Genomic DNA, 18068 nt, shown 5'->3' with positions numbered 1-18068 from the left:
GACAAAGCAGTTTTAACATAGTTTGAGTAAAGGAATTCATTTTATACATAAAATCCCAAATCATGCAGAACGTATGAAAATAAGCTTATTCTCGGATTCCTGTTCCTTCAAGTGTTGCTCTGTCTACTACTGCAAAATACAATGTTGTTCTTTTTTGAAGTAAATCTAGACATTGATAAATATGAAGGACAAAGCAGTTTTCACTTGGTTTGAGTGAAGGAATTCATTTTATACATAAAATCCCAAATCATGCAGAACGTATGAAAAGAAGCTTATTCTCGGATTCCTGATCCTTCAGTGTTGCTTTTTCTTCTACTGCAAAATACAATGTTGTTCTTTGTTGAAGTCGATCTAGACATTGATAAATATGAAGGACAAAGCAGTTTTAACTTGGTTTGAGTGAAGGAATTCATTTTATACATAAAATCCCAAATCATGCAGAACGTATGAAAATAAGCTTATTCTCGGATTACTGATCCTTCAGTGATGCTCTTTCTTCTACTGCAAAATCCAGTGTTGTTCTTTGTTGAAGTCAATCTAGACATTGATAAATATGAAGGACAAAGTAGTTTTAACATAGTTTGAGTGAAAGCATTCATTTATAGTAAAATCAATAATCGGATTCCTAAACCTTTTGATTTGCTCTTTCTTTACTGCAAAGTACAATGTTGTTCTTTGTTGAAGTCGATCTAGACATTGATAAATATGAAGGACAAAGCAGTTTTCACTTGGTTTGAGTGAAGGATTTGCAGCTGAAAACCTCCCGCTCCCGCTTTCGAGCCTTTTCTTACCCGGTTTTTAGAAATTATGGTTGGACATTCAGACCTTGAAGCCGAAGACCTCCACGCCCTCTTTTGATCATACATTGTCGGGCATTCGCACCTTGTCTTACCCGCTTTTTACAAACTATAGTCAGACATTCACACCTTGCAGCTGAACCACCTCAGCTCCCTGTTTTGATCATGAATGGTCTGGCAATACTACCTTTTCTTACCCGTTTGTGAGTAATTATGGCTGGACATTCACACCTACTTGCAGTCGAACAGCTCTGCTCCCGCTTTTGATGGTATATATTCGGGCATTCGAACCTTTTCTTAACTGCTTTTTGCAAACTTTGGTCGGACGTTCACACCTTCTTGCAGCCGAACACTTCCGCTTCCGCTTTTGATGGTATATATTCGGGCATTCGAACCTTTTCTTAGCAGCTTTTTACAAACCATGGTTGAACTTTCACACCTTCTTGTAGCCGAACACCTCCGCTCCCGCTTTTGATTGTGTATAGTCAGGCATTTGAACCTTTTCTTACCCGCTTTTTACAAACTATGGTCGGACATTTACACCTTCTTACAGCGGAACACCTCCGCTCCCTCTTTTGATGGTCTATGTTCGGGCATTCGAACCTTTTCTTACCCGCTTTTTACAAACTATGGTCGGACATTCAAACCTTCTTGTAGCCGAACACATCCACTCCTGCTTTTGATGATGTATGGTTGGGCATTTTCACCTTTTCTTACCCATTTTTCAGTAATTATGGGTGGACATTCACACCTTCTTGCAGTTGAACAACTCCTCTCCCGCTTATGATCATGTGCGGTTTGATATTCGAAAATTTTCTTTCATGTTTTAAAGCAATTATTGATGGACATTCAAATCTTCTTGTAGCCAAACACATCCACTCCTGCTTTTGATGATGTATGGTAACCTTTTCTTACCCGCTTTTTACAAACTATGGTCGGACATTCAAACCTTCTTGTAGCCAAAAACCTCCGCTCCCTCTTTTGATCATACATTGTCGGGCATTCGCACCTTATCTTACCCGCTTTTTACAAACTATAGTCAGACATTCACACCTTGCAGCTGAACCACCTCCACTCCCTGTTTTGATCATGTATGGTCTGGCAATACTACCTTTTCTTACCCGTTTGTGAGTAATTAATCCCAAAATATTGAGCATAAAATAAGTCTTTATGCTGATGATGTATTACTTTTCCTTCAGAACTCACAGACGTCTCTCAGTCACACGATCACACTCATAAATAAATTCTCAGCACTTTCTGACTACTCTATCAACTGGTCTAAGACCACAGTTCTGCCCATTAACTGTAGGGTCCATAATATACCTGCGATCACTTTACAGTCAGGAAATATTAGATATTTAGGCATAAACATTTCCTCCAGGCTCTCAGAGCTAACAAAGCTAAATTATGTGCAATTATTAAAGACAGTAGAGGATGATCTCTCGTTGGAAGTCCTTACCTATATCACTTATGGGGAGAGTTACATCCATTAAAATGATGATACTACCAAAAGTTAACTATTTGTTCTCAATGATCTGGTTTAAGTCACTAGATTCATGCATCTCCAAATTTCTGTGGAAAAACAAACCACCACGTATTAGTTTAAAAACCCTACAGAAGACCAAGGACAGTGGTGGATTAGATTTACCTCATTTTCAGCACTATTCCTTAGACAATAGGTTACAATATATATCAAAATGGTTTAAACCTTGTTGTTGTTTCAGTTCCCAGAGACGTTGTAATCGTTGAGGATTCTATATTCACCCCCTCATTAGAGGCACGTAATGCAGATTGATGACACTGAATCTTCTTCTCTGTTCATTGCTGGCATCATTCCCAGCATCGTAAGTGTTCGTGGCATTGTTAGCCTCTTCTGCTGGATCTTGATATCGAGAATCCTTTTGTATTTCTGGTTTGTCAGTCCTCTGTCTTCGTTCACCGGAGTCTTCGTCTTTTTGTCCTTGAGTTTGGTGATTTTTTCTTCTTTTGATGCCTTGACACAATGTGACAGGTGATACCACGTGGGAGATCCTGTAACTTGGATTGCTGTCCCTGTGCTGCGAAATGGCTGTGCTGCTCAAATGGTCTCTCCTTCATCATGGTTACATGCTGCTATTCCGACATCTCGCCATTCCGACATGGGTCTCCAATTGTCGGAATGGCGACACTTAATTTTTTATCAAACGTCCCACCATTCCGACACTTTTTTCCTCCTATGGTCGGAATGGCGGTATGTTTTTTGTTTTTTTTAACATACCGCCATTCCGACAGTTCCTTTTAATAGCCTATTTTTTACCCAAAACATTTTGCACTAATGATATGCCGGCGCAAATACGCCCTAAAGTTTGGCGCACAAGCTTTGCCAATGCAGAGGCCACAGCCTCGCAAACAAACTTTAATAATCTATTATCAAAATCCCCTGAATTTCAAATATAAAAATACAGATATTAATGTAACTCTGGCGAGACTGAAACTGATTAAGCAGAAATACAGTGTCAGTGAGCTGTCACAGCAGCCAGCTGGAGCGGAGCTCTCCACAGAGCCCATGCGTCTTTTGCACGCTGTCATCATATGCAAAAGTAATAATTGCAATTACAGATATCACGGCTACTGCACAGGACACAGTTGCGAGCACTCTGCCTTGCCTTGCCAATAGGAGAAGAGAGAAATGACAGCATAGAACGTATAAAACACAACAAAATGCAGTAAAAATGTTTATTCATGTTATTCACGTGATTTATGAGTACTCACTCCAATTTTGGGAAGCGCGGATGGGTTTTGCGCATTTGGCACAAACACACAGCCGCAACGGTTGTAGCTTTATACAGCCTGTTGATATCTTAAGGACCTAACTGGTCACACCTGGGAGTAAATGTCATGTAGAGATTGTTTTTACATGACATTACAGCTGAACATATAGCTTTCATCCACAAACCAACGTGGGAGAGCCCGAAGACGCATGTGCCAGACGCACATAGGCATGCGTAAAACCAATTTTGACCACTTCATACTGTTTATTTGCTTTCTTTTAGTTAACTTTCGTTTCTTTTGGATTCTTGTGCGTGTTATGGAGCCGTTTTGGTCCATGTTTGTAAGCCTTTTTTTCCTGGATTAAATTTTCGGAAGTTGAAACAAGTGGCATTGGAGTGTGTGATTGAAAACCACCGCGGACTGCTTCTCCTCCTCCATTTGCCGAGACTTTGTGTTTTTAATAACGCTTGTCAATAAACATGTGTTAAACATATAAATTGCATGAACAGAAAGAAGGGACTCACCTGTTGAGTAACACACATTTCCTTATACGGAAAGCCTTGTCGGAATGGTGGGACATTTGAACGTCAGAATAGCGGGATGTCGCAATGGTGGGATGTCGGAATGGTGGGACGTTTGCATGTCGGAATGGTGGGATGTCAGAATGGTGGGATGTCGGAATGGTGGGATGTCGGAATAGCGGGATGTCGGAATGGCGGGATTTCGGAATGGGTGTTGCCACCCCCTTCATCATATACACAGTTATTTATACATCCCCTTCCACCATGAAGCGTTGTCCCTTTTTGTTTCTCTCTTTGTTCTTAAAATGCTGTTATGCATGTCTAAACCAATCCATTAAATTAGATCATTTTGGCAGTAAAGCGATCTACAATGTGCTTGGTCGCAAAGCTGCTCATCTGTGGTAAACAGCTCTTCAGAAAGGCATTCTTCAATTGATTTCACTAATTCTATGTAATAATTTTGTGATTTCCTACAAAACTACACTTCTTCTCCCATCTGTCTGAGTATTTAATATTGTCTGGGTCCCGTTAAAACATGTATTTTTCCCATCTAATTCCTTGTTTGCTTTAAAACAAGTATTCCCCATTTTCTATCCCTTCAGTAGCCAACCAGTTTGTATGGAGTACACTGGAGCAACTTGACTGATCAGTAAAACACTGCTTTTGTTGTCACCGCAAGGCTTCCCCCGTCGGTTGTTTCACTGAGACACTACTGAGTAACTATAACTCAACACAGTTTATACACATAACATTCATATACATACTAACAAACAAACAAACAAACAATTATTTATCGCAATTTTCTCATCTCTGTTTGAACGTACACCCAGGTAAATATTCCTGTAGTCTTCTCATACCGACTATGGACCCATTCATTGTTTAACTTCACTGTTTTGCAAATCCTAATTGAATATTACACATTGACATTGAACTTTACTTGATAAGCAGGTCTTCATTGCATTCAGCAGCCTATATGTGAGCATCTATGTGTAAGCTGTTCTTCTTTGCATTTATCAGCAGCAAGCAATTCTTCATTGCACATGCATATGAAAATAGTAAAACAATTCCAATGCGTTAGCGAAACCTTCTATATCAGGAGTGTCCATCATGATGCTGGGAATAGAACCTCTTTCCCAGAATAGTTCAACCTTCATTACTCAACTGATCATAACTCCGCAATGAGCACATTTCAAAGTATCATTCCTCTACATATATTCAAAAATCTATGTGTAAATGTTTAATATTTCTTATATTTGTTGATGTCATTCTGTGTGCATGTGGCCTAAACCCAATCTCTGTGTGGCAATTTTAATTTAAACAAGTTGAACTCTGCCTCTGATCATTTAAAAAAGGTGTGTACCAATATCAACCTTTCTCAGGTAATTACAGATCCTACAAAACCAAAGAGATCCTTCAAGGTTGTCCCTGATTGGCTCAATCTTAACAAATCAAAGGTAGAAAATCGGCAGTATCCGAATTTGGTGTTAGTTATCACTGCTCAATAGCCTGTATCAGAATTGCAAAAATGAAAACATTAGGTCCACGCTTGGTATCCAGATCCTGAAACATCTCCATGAGCAGGCTTTTTTTTAACTGATCTGTTGAATAGTTATATGACACTGTTAAAATCCCAGATGAAGATCTAGCACTTGACCATTTTTGTAAATCTTCTAATTCCATAGTTGATAAACACGCCCCTTTTAAAAAGTATAGAACTTAGAACAGGTCTATCCCTGGCTTTCGGCAGAACTGTCTTCTTTACTTTTTTTTCCCCTTGTCCTGTTCAGCATTATGTCAGAAGAATTGTAGTCTGAATACCTTTGATGCCAAACAGATTTGTTTTAGAAAGGGAAGTTTTATAAATGTAAAGCTCCCCTTGATGCCAATTTATTTATTTCTGTTTACAATATATGACATGAACTGAACTGAACCGGACCGGGGGACAAGGAAAGAAGAAGAGGAAAGAAGAGGAAACAGAACAAAAATAGAAACAAAAACCAGACAACCAGCTGCTACACCTGTAAAAAATAAAACAGACAACAATCCATGGCCTATGAGGGGAATCCAGCCTTAGCGCCACCAGGAGCACCGGAAAGCAGACAAGCAGAGAAAAAACAAACACACAAACAAACAAAAACAAGCACAAGAAGCGGCAATCGCATACAACACAGCTGTGGATATAGATGACCTGAGACGACATGATAATACATCAACTGCTTAGTGACCATGCTACTGGACTAATGAATGTGTGTGTGTGTGTGTGTGAGAACATACAACACCCATGGCACAGGACCTACATGATAACCGTGCTTAGTTATGAGTGTATAAGCGTACAGGGCCACAATCCACAGCCCCCCCCCAAGCAATCAGAAGCAGGCAGAGAGGGCCACAAGACCCAGGCCACCAGCAGCCCCCACAGAGCACAGAACCCAGGCAGCCCACCGCAGGGGCAACCACGCATCCACCCAGAAGACTGCAGAGGAAGCCCCCGGAAAGAGCCCCCATAAGCATAGGGCAGAGGCACTCCGGGAACCAGGGGCAACAGCCCACCGACCCCGCCAGGCCCCAGCCGCCCAGACATGGGCCGTGCACTGGACCTGGGCCCCAGGAGCCCGAGCGCCCCCAAACCCCCCGGCAGAGGCCCCACCCAATACCCAGGAGGGCCAAGCGCCCCAGACAGCCACAAAGTGGGTCAGCGCCTGCCCCAGCGCCCCTGGCCAAGTGCCCTGGGAGTCAAGACGTGCCCACAGGTGGGTGAAGTCGCGAGCAGTGGGGAGAGGCAACGCTGATGCCCCATCGGGAGAAACACAGGCAGGCCAGGCGACAGCAAGTCCCAGATCCAGGCCCAATCATTACCACACACACTTTCACGTCCCATACATCCACACATCCACACATCCTACCTCCCTCGACTCTGCTGGGGTGTAGTGCAGCGGGCACACCAGGAGGCCAGCAACCCTCCAGCCACCACAGACCCCGAACCAGCAGAACAATTAATTAATCCTCCTGGCCCCTCCTGCCCCGAGCAGACACCAGGAAGCAGGGGTGTGCGAAGAAGACCCCTCCCCTCACCCTTCTGGCTCTTCAATATTTTCTAATAGTGAGCAATTAAAATTGAGGGGCAGCCAAACTTGTAGAACTGGGAGCGCGGCACTCTGGGCAGCCTACATACCCAAAGAGCCCCGCCCACCAGATGCCACTCAGTGTAACCACCCCCCAAGACCTAATGTGTGTGTGTGAGTGTGTTTGATAAGTAGTAATGTCTAAGGTGTAATTAAAACAGGGGCAGGGAACTGCAGAGTGCAACCAAAGGGGACCACCTACGTGGCCCCATCCACTACACCCCACCGAACACACACGCCCCCAAAACCCTTCATGTGTGAGTGTGTGCTGTGTACAGGAGCCAGAAGGGAGAGGGGTATGGGGATATATACCGGGGGAGCTACTCTCCCCCAGAGAGGGCAGCCAGGGACTGGCTGCAATAGGCATCCCCGCTACCTGGGAGCCAACAATGGGCAGGAGGGCCTGATGTCCACCAGGCTCGGGGCCTGCAGCGACCATATTCCGGGAGCTACTGTACCCCCAGAAGGTACCCATCCCGCCCCACCCCACTCAACCCAACCCCCCCCAGGAGGACCTCTACAAAAAACAAACAAACAAACCACCCGGTCACACCAGTTGCAGCAGCCTGGGCCTGAGACCCACCATCACCCAGCAACCCACCACCACCACTATGTGATAAAACTAATCAGAGGGGACCAGAGAGAATGAAATTCAGCCAATTGATGTTTTGAGGAGGCAGACATTGTTTCCATGCTAATATAATCTAAAAGAAAATTTCTAAACTGGTTAATACACAGATTGTTCTTCGCTTTCCAGTTCATGAGAATAGTTTTCTTTGCGATACATATCACTGTGACAACCATGTGTGCTGAGTTAATTTCCATGTTGATGTTGTCTAAGTCACCCAGTATGCACAGTGTGGGGCATGCAGGGATGCTACACTTTAGCCATGTTGACAGGTCCTCACAGACTTCAAGCCAGAACTTCTGGACAGGCGCAGAAAACCACAAAGCGTGTGCATAATCATCAGGTGTGTTATCTGTGCAATGTGAGCAGATGTTTGAGTGTGTTAGACCCATCCTGAACATCCTTTGTCCTGTATAGTGTGTTCTATGAAGGATTTTGTATTGTATGAGCTGTAAATTAGGATTTCGAGTCTTTATGAAGGTGTTCAAACATATTTGTGGTTAGAAGCTATGACCAGAACTGATGGATAAATCTGCCTCCCATTTTGAGGATGGAAGAGACATTGTGTCATCTATCTTAGACAATAATTTATATATTTTTGATAGTAGTTTTGGGGTACAGCTGCTTAGAAATTCTGCTACCCTAGTCGGGGGTTGTAAGTCTGGTTGGTGGAGGATATATCCATCCATCCATCCATCATCTGCCGCTTATCCGGGGGTCGGGTCGCGGGGGCAGCAGCTTGAGCAGAGAAACCCAGACGTCTCTGTCCCCGGCCACTTCCTCCAGCTCTTCCGGGGGGACCCCGAGGCGTTCCCAGGCCAGCCGAGAGACATAGTCTCTCCAACGTGTCCTGGGTCTCCCCCGGGGTCTCCTCCCAGTGGGACGTGCCCGGAACACCTCCCCAGGGAGGCGCCCAGGGGGCATCCTAACCAGATGCCCGAGCCACCTCATCTGACTCCTCTCAATGCGGAGGAGCAGTGGTTCTACTCCGAGCCCCTCCCGGATGACTGAGCTTCTCACCCTATCTCTAAGGGAGAGCCCAGACACCCTGCGGAGGAAACCCATTTCGGCCGCTTGTATTCGCGATCTTGTTCTTTCGGTCACTACCCACAACTCGTGACCATAGGTGAGGATGGGAACGTAGATTGACCAGTAAGTAGAGAGCTTCGCCTTCTGGCTCAGCTCCCTCTTCACAACGACGGGTCGGTGCAGAGCCTGCAACACTGCAGGCGCCGCACCGATCCGCCCGTCAATCTCCCGCTCCATTCGTCCGTCACTCGTGAACAAGACCCCGAGATACTTGAACTCCTCCTCTTGGGGAAGGATCTCATTCCCGACCCGGAGAGAGCATTCCACCCTTTTCCGGCTGAGAACCATAGTCTCGGATTTGGAGGTGCTGATTCTCATCCCAGCCGCTTCACACTCGGCTGCGAATCACTCCAGTGAGAGCTGAAGGTCACGGCCTGACGACGCTAACAGAACCACATCATCTGCAAAAAGCAGAGACCCGATTCTGAGGTCGCCAAATGGGACACCCTCAACGCCCTGGCTCCGCCTAGAAATTCTGTCCATAAAAGTTAGGAACAGAATCGGTGACAAAGGGCAGCCCTGACGGAGTCCAACTCTCACCGGAAACGTATCCGACTTACTGCCGGCAATGCGGACCAAACTCTGGCACCGGTCATACAGAGACCGAACGGCCCCTATCAAGGGGTCCGGCACTCCATATTCCCGGAGCACCCCCCACAGGACTCCACGAGGGACACGGTCGAACGCTTTCTCCAAGTCCACAAAACACATGTAGACTGGTTGGGCGAACTCCCATGCACCCTCCAGGATCCTGCCGAGGGTATAGAGCTGGTCCACTGTTCCACGGCCAGGACGAAAGCCACACTGCATCTCCTGAATCCGAGGCTCGATTATCCGACGGATCCTCCTCTCCAATACCCCCGAATAGACCTTACCAGGGAGGCTGAGGAGTGTGATACCCCTATAGTTGGAACACACCCTCCGGTCCCTCTTTTTAAAGAGGGGGACCACCACCCCAATCGGCCAGTCCAGAGGCACTGTCCCCGATGTCCACGCGATACTGCAGAGGCGTGTCAGCCAAGACAGCCCTACAACATCCAGAGCCTTGAGAAACTCAGGACGGACCTCATCCACCCCCGGGGCCTTGCCACCGAGGAACTTTTTAACCACCTCGGCAACCTCAGCCCCAGAAATGGGAGGCCCCGTCTCCGAGCTCTCCGACTCTGCCTCTTCCGAGCACGTGTTGGTAGGCTTGAGGAGTTCCTCGAAGTACTCCCCCCACCGACTCACAACATCCCTAGTTGAGGTCAGCAAAGCCCCGTCCGCACTGTAAACAGTGTTGACTGTGATCCGCTTCCCCCCCCTGAGACGCCGGATGGTGGACCAGAATCATTTCGAGGCCGTCCGGAAATCGTTCTCCATGGTCTCACCGAACTCCTCCCAGGCCCGAGTTTTTGCCTCAGCAACCGCCGAAGCCGCGGCCCGTCTGGCCCGTCGGTACCTATCAGCTTCTTCCAGGGTCCCACTGGCCAAAAAGGCCCGATAGGACTCCTTCTTCAGCTTGACGGCTTCCCTCACCACTGGTGTCCACCAGCAGGTTCGAGAGTTGCCGCCACGACAGGCACCGACCACCTTACGGCCACAACTCCGACCAGCTGCCTCAGCAATGGAGTCACGGAACATGGCCCATTCAATGTCCCCCACCTCAAATATGGTTGAAGCTCTGCCGGAGGTGGGAGTTAAAGCTCCTTCTGACGGGGGATTCTGACAAACGCTCCCAGCAGACCCTCACAATACGTTTGGGCCTGCCAGGTCTGATCGGCATCCTCCCCCACCAGCGGAGCCAACTCACCACCAGGTGGTGATCAGTTGACAGCTCCGCCCCTCTCTTCACCCGAGTGTCCAGGACATACGGCCGCAAGTCCGATGATACAACCACAAAGTCGATCATCGAACTGCGGCCAAGGGTGTCCTGGTGCCAAGTGCACATATGGACACCCTTATGCCTGAACATGGTGTTCGTTATGGACAGTCTATGACTGGCACAGAAGTCCAACAACATAACACCACTCTGATTCAGATCGGGGGGGCCGTTCTTCCCAATCACACCCCTCCAGGTCTCACTGTCATTGCCCACGTGAGCATTGAAGTCCCCCAGCAGAATGAGGGAGTCTCCGGTAGGAGCATTCTCCAGTTCCTCCCCCAGAGACTCCAAAAAGGGTAGGTACTCTGAACTGCTGTTTGGCGCATAGGCACAAACAACAGTCAGGACTCGTCCCCCCACCCAAGTCGGAGGGAGGCTACCCTCTCGTTCACTGGGGTAAACCCCAATGTACTGGCACACAGCCGGGGGGCAATAAGTATGCCCACACCTGCTCTGCGCCTCTCACCACGGGCAACTCCAGAGTGGAAGAGAGTCCAACCCCTCTCAAGAGTACTGGTTCCAGATCCCAAGCCGTACATCGAGGTGAGTCCGACTATATCTAACGGTCTGATGAAGTTTCAACAATAAACAACAAACTTTGTATTATGAGAAAGAACCAGACTCATTCTTTAGGAATCCGAAAATAAGCTCTATTTTACGAGTTATGCACGAATTCGGATTCTCCTATAAAACGAATTCCTTAACTCAAACCAAGTTAAGACTGCTTTGTCCTTCATATTTATTCATGTCTAATCAAGTTTCAATGATAAACAACGTTGTACTTTGTAGAATGAGAAAGAACTTCTTTAGCAATAAGCATCACTCGACAAATGACGAAATACAGATTTTGCTATAAAATTAATTGCTATCAGCCTGACTTAAAACTGTTTGTCTTCCTTATTTATCCACTTCAAATCAAGTTTAAACAATTAAAAAAAATTTGTAGTTTGAGAAAGAACAACTTAATCTTGAGCAATCAGTATAAAAAGAAGGTAAGCAAAGGTGCGAATGTCAAACCATACATGATCAAAACAGGGAGCGGAGGTGTTTGGCTGAGACAAGGTGTGAATGTCCACCCATAATTAATGAAAAGCGGGCAACAAGTAGGTTTGAATGCCCAACCATACATCATCAAAAGCAGGAGTGGATATGTTCGGCTACAAGAAGGTTTGAACGTCTGACCATAGTTTGTAAAAAGCGGGTAAGAAAAGGTTCAAATGCCCGAACATACACCATCAAAGGAGGGAGCGGAGGTGTTCCGCTGTAAGAAGGTGTGAATGTCCGACCATAGTTGGTAAAAAACGGGTAAGAAAAGGTTAAAATACCCGACTGTACACAATCAGTAGCGGGTGCGGAGTTGTTCGGCTACTAAATGGTGTGAAAGTACGACCATGGTTTGTAAAAAGCGGGTAAGAAAAGGTGCGAATGCCCGAAAATGTATGATCAAAAGAGGGAGCGGAGGTGTTCGGCTGCAAGAAGGTGTGAATGTACACCCATAATTACTGAAAAATGGGTAAGAAAAGGTGCAAATGCCTAACTATACATAATCAAAAGCAGGAGTGGATGTGTTCGGCTCCAAAAAGGGTTGAATGTCTGACCATAGTTTGTAAAAAGCAGGTAAGAAAAGGTTTGACTGCCCGAACATACACCATCAAAAGAGGGAGCGGAGGTGTTCCGCTGTAAGAAGGTGTGAATGTCCAACCATAGTTGGTAAAAAGCGGGTAAGAAAAGGTTAAAATACCCGACTGTACACAATCAATAGCGGGAGCGGAGTTGTTCGGCTACTAAAAGATGTGAAAGTCCGACTATGGTTTGTAAAAAGCGGGTAAGAAAAGGTGCTAATGCCCGACAATGTATGATCAAAAGAGGGAGTGGAGGTTTTCGGCTGTAAGAAGGTCTGAATGTCCAACTATAATTTGTAAAAACCGGGTAAGAAAAGGCTTGAAAGCCCGACTATACACCATCATAAGCGGGAGAGGAGGTGTTCATCTGCAAGAAGGTGTGAATGTCCACCCATAATTACTGAAAAATGGGTAAGAAAAGGTGCGAATGCCCAAACATACATCATCAAAAGCAGGAGTGGATGTGTTGGGCTACAAGAAGGTTTGAAAGTCCAACCATAGTTTGTAAAAAACGGGTAAGAAAAGGTGCGAATGCCCGACAATGTATGATCAAAAGAGGGAGCGGAGGTTTTTGGCTACAAGAAGGTTTGAATGTCCGACCATAGTTTGTAAAAAGCAGGTAAGAAAAGGTTCAAATGCCTGACAATACACCATCAAAAGCGGGAGCGGAGGTGTTCCGCTCTAAGACGGTGTGAATGTCCGACCATAGTTGGTAAAAAGCGGGTAAGAAAAGGTTAAAATACCCGACTGTACACAATCAATAGCGGGAGCGGAGTTGTTCGGCTACATGAAGGTGTGAAAGTCCAACCATGGTTTGTAAAAAGCTGCTAAGAAAAGGTTCGAATGCCCGAATATATACCATCAAAAGCGGAAGCGGAGGTGTTCGGCTGCAAGAAGGTGTGAACGTCCGACCAAAGTTTGTAAAAAGCAGTTAAGAAAAGGTTCGAATATCCAACCAAACATAATCAAAAGCGGGAGCAGAGCTGTTCGACTGCAAGTAGGTGTGAATGTCCAGCCATAATTACTCACAAACGGGTAAGGAAAGGTAGTATTGCCAGACCATACATGATCAAAACAGCGAGCTGAGGTGGTTCAGCACCAAGGTGTGAATGTCTGACTATAGTTTGTAAAAAGCGGGTAAGATAAGGTGCGAATGCCCGACAATGTATAATCAAAAGAGGGAGCAGAGGTTTTCGGCTACAAGAAGGTTTGAATGTCCGACCATAGTTTGTAAAAAGCGGGTAAGAAAAGGTTCAAATGCCTGACTATACACCATCAAAAGCGGGAGCGGAGATGTTCCGCTGTAAGACGGTGTGAATGTCCGACCATAGTTGGTAAAAAGCGGGTAAGAAAAGGTTAAAATACCCGACTGTACACAATCAATAGCGGGAGCGGAGTTGTTCGGCTACTAAAAGATGTGAAAGTCCGACTATGGTTTGTAAAAAGCGGGTAAGAAAAGGTGCTAATGCCCGACTGTACACAATCAATAGCGGGAGAGGAGGTGTTCAGCTGCAAGAAGGTGTGAATGTCCACCCATAATTACTGAAAAATGGGTAAGAAAAGGTGCGAATGCCCAACCATACATTATCAAAAGCAGGTGTGAATGTCAGATCATAATTTGCAAAAAGCTGATGAGAAAGGGTGAGAATGCCCGACTATACACCATCAAATGCGGGAGCGGAGTTGTTCGGCTGTGAGTAAGTGTGAATCTCCGACCATAATTGCTGAAAAATGTGTTAGAAAAGGTAAGAATGCCGGTCCATACATCATCAAAAGCGGGAGAGGTGGTGTACGGCTGCAAGTAGGTGTGAATGTCCAGCCATAATTACTAACAAACGGGTAAGAAAAGGTAGTATTGCCATACCATACATGATCAAAACAGGGAGCGGAGGTGGTTCAGTTGCAAGAAGGTGTGAATGTCCGACTAAAGTTTAAATATATTAACAAAAGCGGGAGGAGAGGTCTTCGGATGAGAGTGGTTGAGAATTTCCAACCATAATCTATAAAATGCGGTGAAAAAAAAGGTGTGATAGAACACTAAAAGGTGGAGCGGAAGTGTTCGGCTGCAAGAAGGTGTGAATGTCCGACTATATTTGGTGAAAAGCAGGTGAAGCAAGGTCTGAATGCCCAACCTTACATCATCAAAAGCGAGATCAGAGGTGTTTGGCTGCATGAAGGCCATAGTTTGCCAAAAGCGGGTAAGCTGCGAATGACCGACTAAATATCAACAAAAGGTCTTCGGATGCAAGTGGGTGTGAATATCCCACCATACAAGTATGGTGGAGAGGAAGCTGTGAACAGCCGACCATAGTTGGCAAAAAGCGGGTGAGAAAAGGTGCGAATGTCCAACCATACATGATCAAAACAGGGAGCGGAGGTGTTTGGCTGTGACAAGGTGTGAATGTCCACCCAAAATTAATGAAAAGCGGGCAACAAGTAGGTTTGAATGCCCAACCATACATCATCAAAAGCAGGAGTGGATGTGATCGGCTACAAGAAGGTTTGAATGTCCGAGCATAGTTTGTAAAAAGCGTGTAAGAAAAGGTTCGAATGCCCAAACATACACCATCAAAAGAGGGAGAGGAGGTGTTCCGCTGTAAGAAGGTGTGAATGTCCGACCATAGTTTGTAAAAAACGGGAAAGAAAAGGTTAAAATACCCGACTGTACACAATCAATAGCGGGAGCGGATGTGTTTGGCTACAAGAATGTGTGACAGTCCGACCATGGTTTGTAAAAAACGGGTAAGAAAAGGTGCGAATGCCCGACAATGTATTATCAAAAGAGGGAGCGGAGGTTTTCGGCTACAAGAAGGTTTGAATGTCCGACCATAGTTTGTAAAAAGCGGGTAAGAAAAGGTTAAAATACCCGACTGTACACAATCAATAGCGGGAGAGGAGGTGTTCAGCTGCAAGAAGGTGTGAATGTCCACCCATAATTACTGAAAAATGGGTAAGAAAAGGTGCGAATGCCCAACCATACATTATCAAAAGCAGGTGTGAATGTCAGATCATAATTTGCAAAAAGCTGATGAGAAAGGGTGAGAATGCCCGACTATACACCATCAAATGCGGGAGCGGAGTTGTTCGGCTGTGAGTAAGTGTGAATCTCCGACCATAATTGCTGAAAAATGTGTTAGAAAAGGTAAGAATGCCGGTCCATACATCATCAAAAGCGGGAGAGGTGGTGTTCGGCTGCAAGTAGGTGTGAATGTCCAGCCATAATTACTAACAAACGGGTAAGAAAAGGTAGTATTGCCAGACCATACATGATCAAAACAGGGAGCGGAGGTGGTTCAGCTGCAAGAAGGTGTGAATGTCCGACTAAAGTTCAAATATATTAACAAAAGCGGGAGGAGAGGTCTTCGGATGAGAGTGGTTGAGAATTTCCAACCATAATCTATAAAATGCGGTGAAAAAAAAGGTGTGATAGAACACTAAAAGGTGGAGCGGAAGTGTTCGGCTGCAAGAAGGTGTGAATGTCCGACTATATTTGGTGAAAAGCAGGTGAAGCAAGGTCTGAATGCCCAACCTTACATCATCAAAAGCGAGATCAGAGGTGTTTGGCTGCATGAAGGCCATAGTTTGCCAAAAGCGGGTAAGCTGCGAATGACCGACTAAATATCAACAAAAGGTCTTCGGATGCAAGTGGGTGTGAATATCCCACCATACAAGTATGGTGGAGAGGAAGCTGTGAACAGCCGACCATAGTTGGCAAAAAGCGGGTGAGAAAAGGTGCGAATGTCCAACCATACATGATCAAAACAGGGAGCGGAGGTGTTTGGCTGTGACAAGGTGTGAATGTCCACCCAAAATTAATGAAAAGCGGGCAACAAGTAGGTTTGAATGCCCAACCATACATCATCAAAAGCAGGAGTGGATGTGATCGGCTACAAGAAGGTTTGAATGTCCGAGCATAGTTTGTAAAAAGCGTGTAAGAAAAGGTTCGAATGCCCAAACATACACCATCAAAAGAGGGAGAGGAGGTGTTCCGCTGTAAGAAGGTGTGAATGTCCGACCATAGTTGGTAAAAAACGGGTAAGAAAAGGTTAAAATACCCGACTGTACACAATCAATAGCGGGAGCGGATGTGTTTGGCTACAAGAATGTGTGACAGTCCGACCATGGTTTGTAAAAAACGGGTAAGAAAAGGTGCAAATGCCCGACAATGTATTATCAAAAGAGGGAGCGGAGGTTTTCGGCTACAAGAAGGTTTGAATGTCCGACCATAGTTTGTAAAAAGCGGGTAAGAAAAGGTTCAAATGCCTGACTATACACCATCAAAAGCGGGAGCGGAGTTGTTCCGCTGTAAGACGGTGTGAATGTCCGACCATAGTTGGTAAAAAGCGGGTAAGAAAAGGTTAAAATACCTGACTGTACACAATCAATAGCGGGAGCGGAGTTGTTCGGCTACAAGAAGGTGTGAAAGTTCAACCATGGTTTGTAAAAAGCTGCTAAGAAAAGGTTCAAATGCCTGACTATACACCATCAAAAGCGGGAGCGGAGGTGTTCCACTGTAAGACGGTGTGAATGTCCGACCATAGTTGTTAAAAAGCGGGTAAGAAAAGGTTAAAATACCCGACTGTACACAATCAATAGGGGGAGCGGAGTTGTTCGGCTACAAGAATGTGTGACAGTCCGACCATGGTTTGTAAAAAGCTGGTAAGAAAAGGTTCGAATGCCCGAATATATACCATCAAAAGCGGAAGCGGAAGTGTTCGGCTGCAAGAAGGTGTGAACGTCCGACCAAAGTTTGTAAAAAGCAGTTAAGAAAAGGTTCGAATATCCAACCAAACATAATCAAAAGCGGGAGCAGAGCTGTTCGACTGCAAGTAGGTGTGAATGTCCAGCCATAATTACTCACAAACGGGTAAGAAAAGGTAGTATTGCCAGACCATACATGATCAAAACAGGGAGCTGAGGTGGTTCAGCACCAAGGTGTGAATGTCTGACTATAGTTTGTAAAAAGCGGGTAAGATAAGGTGCGAATGCCCGACAATGTATGATCAAAAGAGGGAGCAGAGGTTTTCGGCTACAAGAAGGTTTGAATGTCCAACCATAGTTTGTAAAAAGCGGGTAAGAAAAGGTTCAAATGCCTGACTATACACCATCAAAAGCGGGAGCGGAGATGTTCCGCTGTAAGACGGTGTGAATGTCCGACCATAGTTCGTAAAAAGTGGGTAAGAAAAGGTTAAAATACCCGACTGTACACAATCAATAGCGGGAGCGGATGTGTTTGGCTACAAGAATGTGTGAAAGTCCGACCATGGTTTGTAAAAAACGGGTAAGAAAAGGTGCGAATGCCCGACAATGTATGATCAAAAGAGGGTGCGGAGGTTTTTGGCTACAAGAAGGTTTGAATGTCCGACCATAGTTTGTAAAAAGCGGGTAAGAAAAGGTTTAAATGCCTGACTATACACCATCAAAAGCGGGAGCGGAGGTGTTCCGCTGTAAGACGGTGTGAATGTCCGACCATAGTTGGTAAAAAGCGGGTAAGAAAAGGTTAAAATACCTGACTGTACACAATCAATAGGGGGAGCGGAGTTGTTCGGCTACAAGAAGGTGTGACAGTCCGACCATGGTTTGTAAAAAACGGGTAAGAAAAGGTGCAAATGCCCGAATATATACCATCAAAAGTGGAAGTAGATGTGTTCGGCTGCAAGAAGGTGTGAACGTC

The sequence above is a fragment of the Leuresthes tenuis genome, unplaced genomic scaffold (assembly GCF_036924035.1).
Source record: "Leuresthes tenuis unplaced genomic scaffold, fLeuTen1.0.hap1 SCAF_15, whole genome shotgun sequence".
Classification (NCBI taxonomy): Eukaryota; Metazoa; Chordata; class Actinopteri; order Atheriniformes; family Atherinopsidae; genus Leuresthes; species Leuresthes tenuis.
Note: the sequence above shows the minus strand (reverse complement) of the source record.